The following is an 8,397-nucleotide window of genomic DNA, read 5'->3' on the forward strand; positions in this document are numbered from 1 at the left end:
TAATTCACTAAGTTGTGCATAATCACACCCTGTGTGTACATTTATCTACCAGAATAAGTGATTTTTCTGTTTAAAGACACATCAGAGACACTAAAGCTGTGTTATAATTGTGCCTAACATGATTGTGAAAAAGTAGATCAACTTTTACTTATCAATAAAACTTTTTCTACAAAATAATTCTACCCTTGGCCATTATGATGCTCATTCAATTATGCATTAAACAGACATAAAGTCTAAAAACTATGGCATTATACATTGTGAGTGTGTAAATATGTATTACCAAATAAAAAAAACAATAAATTCTTATCACTATTTTGCATCTTAACCACATAAAAAGAGGCTATTCTGAGGCAACCTAACTGAATTATGCTACATGTTTCAATGGATTTCAATTTCTAAGTATGTGTTGATATTCATGCACTGAAACAAAGTAAATTTTAAGACAGAAGCCTTAAAATGCTATTTATTTGAAGCTTTAATGCTATCTATGCCTGTAAATGAAACACAAAACATTCTTATATGGGAAACAGACATAGAAGCAATTTATTTGTGACATTCTATTTAAATATTTGAGCAAAATGGAAAAAAAATAGTGCCGAGCGAAGAAATGTCCGCCCCTAGATAAAGTCGAAAAGTTAACCGAAACTGCACCCTAGACTATTTTAAGTATTAATATATTAGTTTTGAACCTGACAATATGCATTTGTAGTGATATACCTGCAACACCCATCAAAAGTGGTCAATGTGCTTACATCAGGTCCTGTCAAGTTATAATGAAGTCTTCAAACCTGGCATGTGTATAGCCAATGTACAGCATTTCTTTGAAATCTGAAAAATAGTTTTAATGACCCAGGTCTACATTAGTCACCATCAACATATCACCAATTAATTATCACTCAAATTCACTGTTTACAGAAAATATAAGCCATAATTAACTTTTAAGTAACACTAATACTCTTGTTCATATGTAAACAGTGCTTGTAGATTGACCCCCTTGACACATTATCTGCTGTAAACACCAACAGTTGCATTGAAATAATGAAATTTCATACCTAGACAGGCTGTATACATCCATTCTTTAAAAATATCAGCTTTTCATGGTGTAAATCAATGACGACAAAGTACTACAAATGAATTATGACAGTTCCAATTTCCCTCTCTTTAGGTCAGACACTCACATTGATATTTCCATAGACTAACATTATAAGAAATGGTCCCTAATCCTACCTTAAAATTGAGTTTTCACGCTAAAAGAGATAATTTTTCTAGTAGAATGAAATGCCTGACACATAAAAATGTTCCTGTTATATAGGGGTAGCCAACCAAATATTTTTGCAAAATGACTTCAAAGAGGATTACACCCCATTTCATTGAAATTTTCTGCTGATCACAGGACTGACATACACTTTTTATAAATGCAAATATCCAAGTCAAAATTATCACAGAGACTCATGAAATATTTATTTTCTTCAGAAAACAATGTAGTGTTACTTTTTTAATTAGTTTTAATTAGTTTTTATACTTAAAAATACCTCACTTTCATCCAATCACCTCATGTATAAATTGAATCATACGGTTTTCCCTGCACTTTTTTTTTCAGCCAATCGCTGGCCATGTTACAATGCGATACCCTGACCTTCTGATCGAAGATCAGTAAAATACAAAGCGGGCATTCAATCTCTCTCTGACACAGAATATATAGATTCTACATGTCGGACTGTTTGGGTGAGAAGATTTACGCTAAATTGTTTACAACAAGTTTATCCTGATCAAAATACCTCGAAATTAATAAGGATTACAAACCCGAAATCTAAATTTAGAATGACTTGATTTTATTCAAGCATCTTCGTGGTGCAAGGGTAACACGCTCGTTTCGTGTGTGAGAGGTCTGAAGTTCAAATCCCAGTCGAGGCAATTTTTTTTTTTAGAATTCTTTTTATGTGTCTTTGTTAAAGAGGTAGCCATGATATGCAAGGATAAAGTGTGGCTGTCATAAAAATGAACATAAATGATTTTTTGATGCAACTCTAGTTATGCAAAATTCCGTATGTATCAAATTCTGGTGCCTTGCAAGATGAATAATAGTATATAAAAATAAACTTATACAGGAAAATACAAACAGACATACAGTACGATTTAGATTACAAAGATCAGAAAATACCACAGAGCGTGCAGCCCTTTGATTTATTTTTTGGCGTCGAAATTCCGAGTCCCGGGATGTAAAAACCAGCCAAAGTTTATTACCCGGATCCCATAAGTTTGTCAAATTCCCGTCTGTCAGGAATGGTCTTCTGTCTAAAGCCCCGTGTATTCCTCCCCCCCCCCCGGTAGGGCAAAATATTGACAGGTGCAAGATGTCAGAAACTGGTATTTAGAAAAAGAAATGAACAAATAATATCAATTTAAAAGAAAAATACGCTGTCTCTGTAAAGGGTTACATGATTTAACACACAAGTGCTGTACCAGTTTGTTAAAAACTGAACATATCTTTTTAATTTTTGTTTCACGACATGTTGAAGTTTGAAAATTAAAAGAATTTCTGAGTGAAGCTCTTTGCATTATTCGTTATAAAACAAAACTTTCTTGTATCCAAATCCAATGTAATCTACGTTACTTAGTTTGCGCACAAAAAATACACAGGCAATAAACACATTAAAAGGCGTTTAAACAGATGAAAATGCTAACAAAACATAGTATAAACAATACGCGATACAATGATTAACTCATTTCATAAAAAATCATAACACCAGAAACACAAACTTTATATTTGTAAATAAATTTAAGAATATAATCTACTTTACTGTTATTACTCAAATATTGTGACATAGGGTGCTCGTTACAGACTATTATCAATTAGATTAGACTTGTTAAACATTCAATGTTTCTTTATTTTGTAAAAGTTGATTGTTTGTAAAAAAAAAAATCATGCTCATGACAATAAAAATGTAATCTACGAGAAGTAATCAACGTTACCACGGTTTTTCAATTTCTGCAAATAGTTTGATTTTAATGTACAAGATAATGTTCAGCTGTTTTAAGGGTCCGTTATATATACTTTTAGATCAATATACACATAGTTTATTTCCCTTTATTTCAAATTTGCCACTTATGCCGCCTTTTGCATTTGCAATTTCCGCGTAGAAACACTCTATTACTAAGTTCCAGTTATCTTCAGGAAAGTAAAACAAGGAAAGTGATAAAAATGTTTTTTATTATAGTTTTAAGATTATAATTGAATTATACATCTTAAATTTCAATGAAATTAATCTTGTACACTTATAATTCAAACATTTTTTGCATATATTAGTAACGTCATGGACCACTAAGTTTTTAACAAATCTTTTTTTGGTCTCCATTTTTACTTACCAAAAGATTTTGTTCATAATTTTTTTTTATCATAACAGATCTACACAGATAAATGTATGTTATCTGTGTTATACCAGATCATCTAAGATTTTATAAAGGTGTAACAAATGTGATACCAATGTTGGTAACGTAGATTACAAAAATATCAACTTGTGATATCTGCAACACCAATAAGTAGTTCTTCTCCAAATAGTTGACATGTTCCTATATTGAAGATCATTATATGGTAGTTTAATGTAACAACTCTGTTTGTTCCTGGAGAAAAAACTGTAATTAAGGCATAAATAAATGGTTTCTAAAAATGGTAACGTTGATTACAAAATAAGTAACGTAGATTACTTTTACTTTGTTTCAGCAAGTATGGGTATATCATAGGCTGAAATACAGCGAGCCTTTTGTGGGAGGAAAAAATCAACATAAGGAGTAAAATAATTTGAAAAAAGAACGAAAAAGAACAAAATCATACTGAGCAACAACAGTGAAAAAATAAAAAAAAGGGGGGGGGGGCTTTAGCGACCAGAACATGTCAGAAAAAATGTCCAGAAATTGACTCAAAATGAAAGAGCTTGAGACTCAAATACAAGTTAATAAATTACTTGGTTTGGTTGTGTTCAAGATGAAGACAGACTGATTGTCGATGATGAAAATGGTGTACGTTCAAGAACCCGGAAACACGGAAGTAGTAGTTAGGCACATTGGTACCTTGGACTGATTGAGGAGGTTGTCATAGCTAATGACGATTTTCTTGTTTCATACTGGCAAAATCTAAAATGTAAAGGGGTCAAAGCACCAACATTCAATTGGCCAAACAATGCCGACAAGATCTGTGTCAAGTTAGAAAATGTTTTTTTTTTTTTTGTTTTTTTTTTTCAAATTAAGTATTTCAGTAATTTTATCGTAGAAAAGTGCAACATATCAATGTAAGGACTACTTTAAAACAGTGTCTAAAGATCTATTTAATTTTATAGATCGCCGGTGATGTTTGTTTCTAAAAATAGAAAATCGGAAAACGAATCACACGCTTTACTACTATACAAATAGATAGCGGACATATAGATTAGAGGAATCCAGGAGTTTAATTATTGATTCTGTAAATTATGATGGCAAATATAATTTTTTTTTTTTTTTTGTGTGTGTGTTTTTTTTTACTTTTAAATAAACATCATGCTTAAAAATTAAAAAGATTTCTTATGCGTTTGATCAGACTTTTTTTACTTATTTATGAATTAATCTATTTTCTTTTGCAATAGCTCGGACATCAACATTTTAATGTTTGACATGTTCAAACATATATAAAAATCCTTGAATATAATGTAATCTACGTTACCATAACTGGTCAATTCTTTTACTTTGTTCATTTGTTATTTTTGGTCTGAAAGTAACAGCTTTAAACCAAGTCATAGACTTTGTTATATTTTATATTTTTTTATATATATGATAAAAAAGATAATGTCTTAATGGCATTCACGAGGTATTTTACGGCCTTAAGCTATTAGTTTCTTAAAGAAATGGATAAATGAATATGTTTGAGCATAAACCTTTCATAAAAATTTATCTCAGTCGACGAACTTATTACTGATAATTACATCTAAGATTATTCAAAAGCAAAAAAATGAAACATAGCTGTCATTTTATCTTAAATCTTTAAGTTTTTTTTTGCTGTTGCCCAGTTAAAGGTGCATACTTTGTAATTGACGTTACCATTTCCTAGTTGTGTTTGTATTGGTGTATGCTGCATACAAAATTCGGGAAACAAAGTGATCCCTCGGAAGCATTAATCACAACAAAATAACATAAATGATCCCGAAGGACCAGAAAATATAACAACACTGAAGTGAAGTACGGGGCAACTTTTTACGGCTGCCACACGGCACTTGACACCTGCTGTTGTGAAGTACAAAATTCTGGAAACAAAGTGATCTATTTTATATATTCTATTTATCTATTTTATGATATATTTTAAAGTCAAATACTGTTGTATGTTAATATTTGGTGCTTATAATTCATAATAAAATCAACTAAATAAGTACAACAATGCGTTTGTTTATGTAGCTATTATTACTGATGATCATATTTTCCAGGATTATTCAAACAAACATAAATGAAAAAGTTAAAGCTTGGTGTACGGTTTTATTAAAACCTGTGCATAAAATATGTAATGCTACTTTGGCAAATTATTTATCGAAGTGTCTATCTATATCAAGTGCATTTATAGAATATATCAAAATATCTTTAATATGACCATTGGTTTACATTTTGCAAAAGTACTCAATTTGTTTCAGTGGCTGTTCTACAGATAATAATCGAGTTTGAGTGCTGTAACTTTCCCAATTTGTCAGACACATATCTCTTTAACCATCTATGTAATAAAACTTTGATAAAAAACAAGTTCATTTTTTAACATTTTGTCAATTTAAGTTGGGCCTATCTTGTGAGAATAGGTGTTATAAGTTTTGATGTATATATTTTGTTATTTATATGCCTATTTATGGCGCAGAAGATATCCCACAAAACTTATTGTGGACCCCACAGTAAAAGCTGTGGAGCGTTCCTTCCACAAGAAAATCTGTGGGACGTCTTCCCACGAAAAATATGTGGAGCCCACAAAATATCTGTGGAGCCTGGGACATAAGATATCTTATGTCCCAGGTGGAGCATTCTTTCCACAAAGTTGTGGAATGTGTGGGGACTGTGGCATATAAATAGCCAGCTTCCCTTCTTTCGGAAGCTTCAACACTTAAATTTCACTTTGTGCACCGTTTTGGCTTTTTCTTCAAAATTCTAAATACTTTGGCATTTATTCGAAATTATTCTGGTGCACAATTTTTTTTTATAAATTTATCTTAGGGATTTTACGATTTTATTAAAGAATCTGACATTTATTTTTGTGAAGTTCAAGATTTATTTTGATTAGAAACTTAAGCGAGGGAACTTGAGATTGTAACTTAAAGCAATATTTTTATGTATTGTAGATCTAACACAACGATTTTTGTGACATAGGCCTAGTAACTGACAGTTGATTTATTTATTTGCTTGCTTAAGCTGTTTAATAAAACTTTAGAAACTTTAAAACGTATTTGTAATTTTTCCCTCCTTAATTTTTTTTAACGTTGATGTTCAAACTTTGTGGCATACTATACTTGATTTGAATTAACTTTTATGAATCTATGATAAAATGTCTAATATAAATTTTGTTAACTTTAAATAATGAGCAGAATTTTATTGCGGACAATAAAGTAAATTTCAAACAAATTTAAAGAACAGAACATATTTTTATTTGATTTTTATACTTAGTACATCTACAAAGTAATCATTAAATAGTTAATAAAACAATGTTATAAAGCATGAATACAATGTAATTATTTTAAAAAAAACAATGTTATTTGAAAATATATACATATAGTTATCATTAAAAAAACTGTACTTATCATATCAAATCACTATATTTTCTGCGTTTCTTACTTTATATCGTCTGCATTTTACTTATATGTTCTATACTGTTAATAAAAGAAATACATGTCTGCAAAATTCATTGTCACTATATACTATATACTCTTTATTGTCTGCATTTTACTACATGTTTTATACTGTCAATAAAAGAAAACAAGCCTGCAAAATTAATTTTAACTATATATCTATATTGTCTGCGTTTCTCGCAAGTACTATATACTCTATGTCGTCTGCATTTTGCTATATGATCTAATTGTTTTTCCCTATATGCATATAGTAAAACCTTAACAAATCTTCTTTTAAAGAACCCAAAGAGCTAGAGCTAAGATATTTAGCATGAAACATCTTCAAATGGGTGTCTACCAAGCTTGTTCAAATAAAAGCCCTGGGGTCAAAATTGGCCCCGCCCCAGGGGGTCATTGGTTTTCCCAATATGCATATAGTAAACACTTAAAAAATCTTCTTTTAAAGAACACAAAGAGCTAGAGCTTATCTATTAAGCATGAATCATCTTCTAGTGGGTGTCTACCAAGTTTGTTCAAATAAAAGCCATGGGGTTAAAATTGCCCCCCCCCCCCCTAGGTGTCATTGATTTTCCCTATATGCATATAGTAAAACCTTAAAAAAATCTTCTTTTAAAGAACCCAAAGACCTAGAGCTAAGATATTTAGCATTAAACGTCTTCTAATGGGTGTCTACAAAGTTTGTTCAAATAAAAGCCCTGGGGTCATAATTGGCCCCGCCCCAGGCGGTCATTGATTTTCCCTATATTCATTTAGTTAAAACTTAAAAATCGTCTTATAAAAAAACCTTAAGAGCTAGAGCTAAAATATTTAGCACGAAACATCTTCTAATGGGTGTGTACCAAATTTGTTCAAATAAGGGCCCTGGGGTTAAAATTGGCCCCGCCCCGGGGATCATTGATTTTCCTTATATGTATATAGTAAAAACTTAAAAAATCTTCTGTTAAAGAGCTAGAGTTTAGATATTAAGCATGAATTATCTTCTAGTGAGTGTCTACCAAGTTTGTTCAAATAAAAGCCCTGGGGACAAAATTGGCCCGCCCAGAGGGGGTCATTGTTTTTCCCTATATGTGTAAAGTAAAAACTTAAAAAATCTTCCGAGAGCTAGAGCTTTGATATTTATCATGAAACATCTTCAAATGGGTGTCTACCAAGTTTGTTCAAATAAAAACCTCTGGGTTAAAATTGGCCCCGCCCTGGGGGCCTATTTACAGGGGAGCGTTTTCAGGGCCATCATGGCCCTCTTGTATTAAGTACCGTAAATATACAGAATAAATATTAGGATTTTCATTTTACTTGGACTTAATGCAAAAATAGACATAGCAAAGTAGATAGACAGAGATTCTAGTGTACAGTCGACTCCACTTATAACAAACTCATTTATTAATAAATTACAAATTATCGTTAATAGCAAACTATATCTGAAATCAAATCCCAGGCCGATTCCTTCTTAATTTTATATTAAATCATATCGCTTAATACATATTTTGGGTGCAGTAAAATCTTTTTCACTATAACTTTGCCATTTCTTAAGGTATCAACTTCAAACTTCAAATAT

The sequence above is a fragment of the Ruditapes philippinarum genome, unplaced genomic scaffold, assembly GCF_026571515.1.
Source record: "Ruditapes philippinarum isolate M1 unplaced genomic scaffold, ASM2657151v2 ctg13802_1_1_1_1, whole genome shotgun sequence".
In the NCBI taxonomy this organism is placed as follows: Eukaryota; Metazoa; Mollusca; class Bivalvia; order Venerida; family Veneridae; genus Ruditapes; species Ruditapes philippinarum.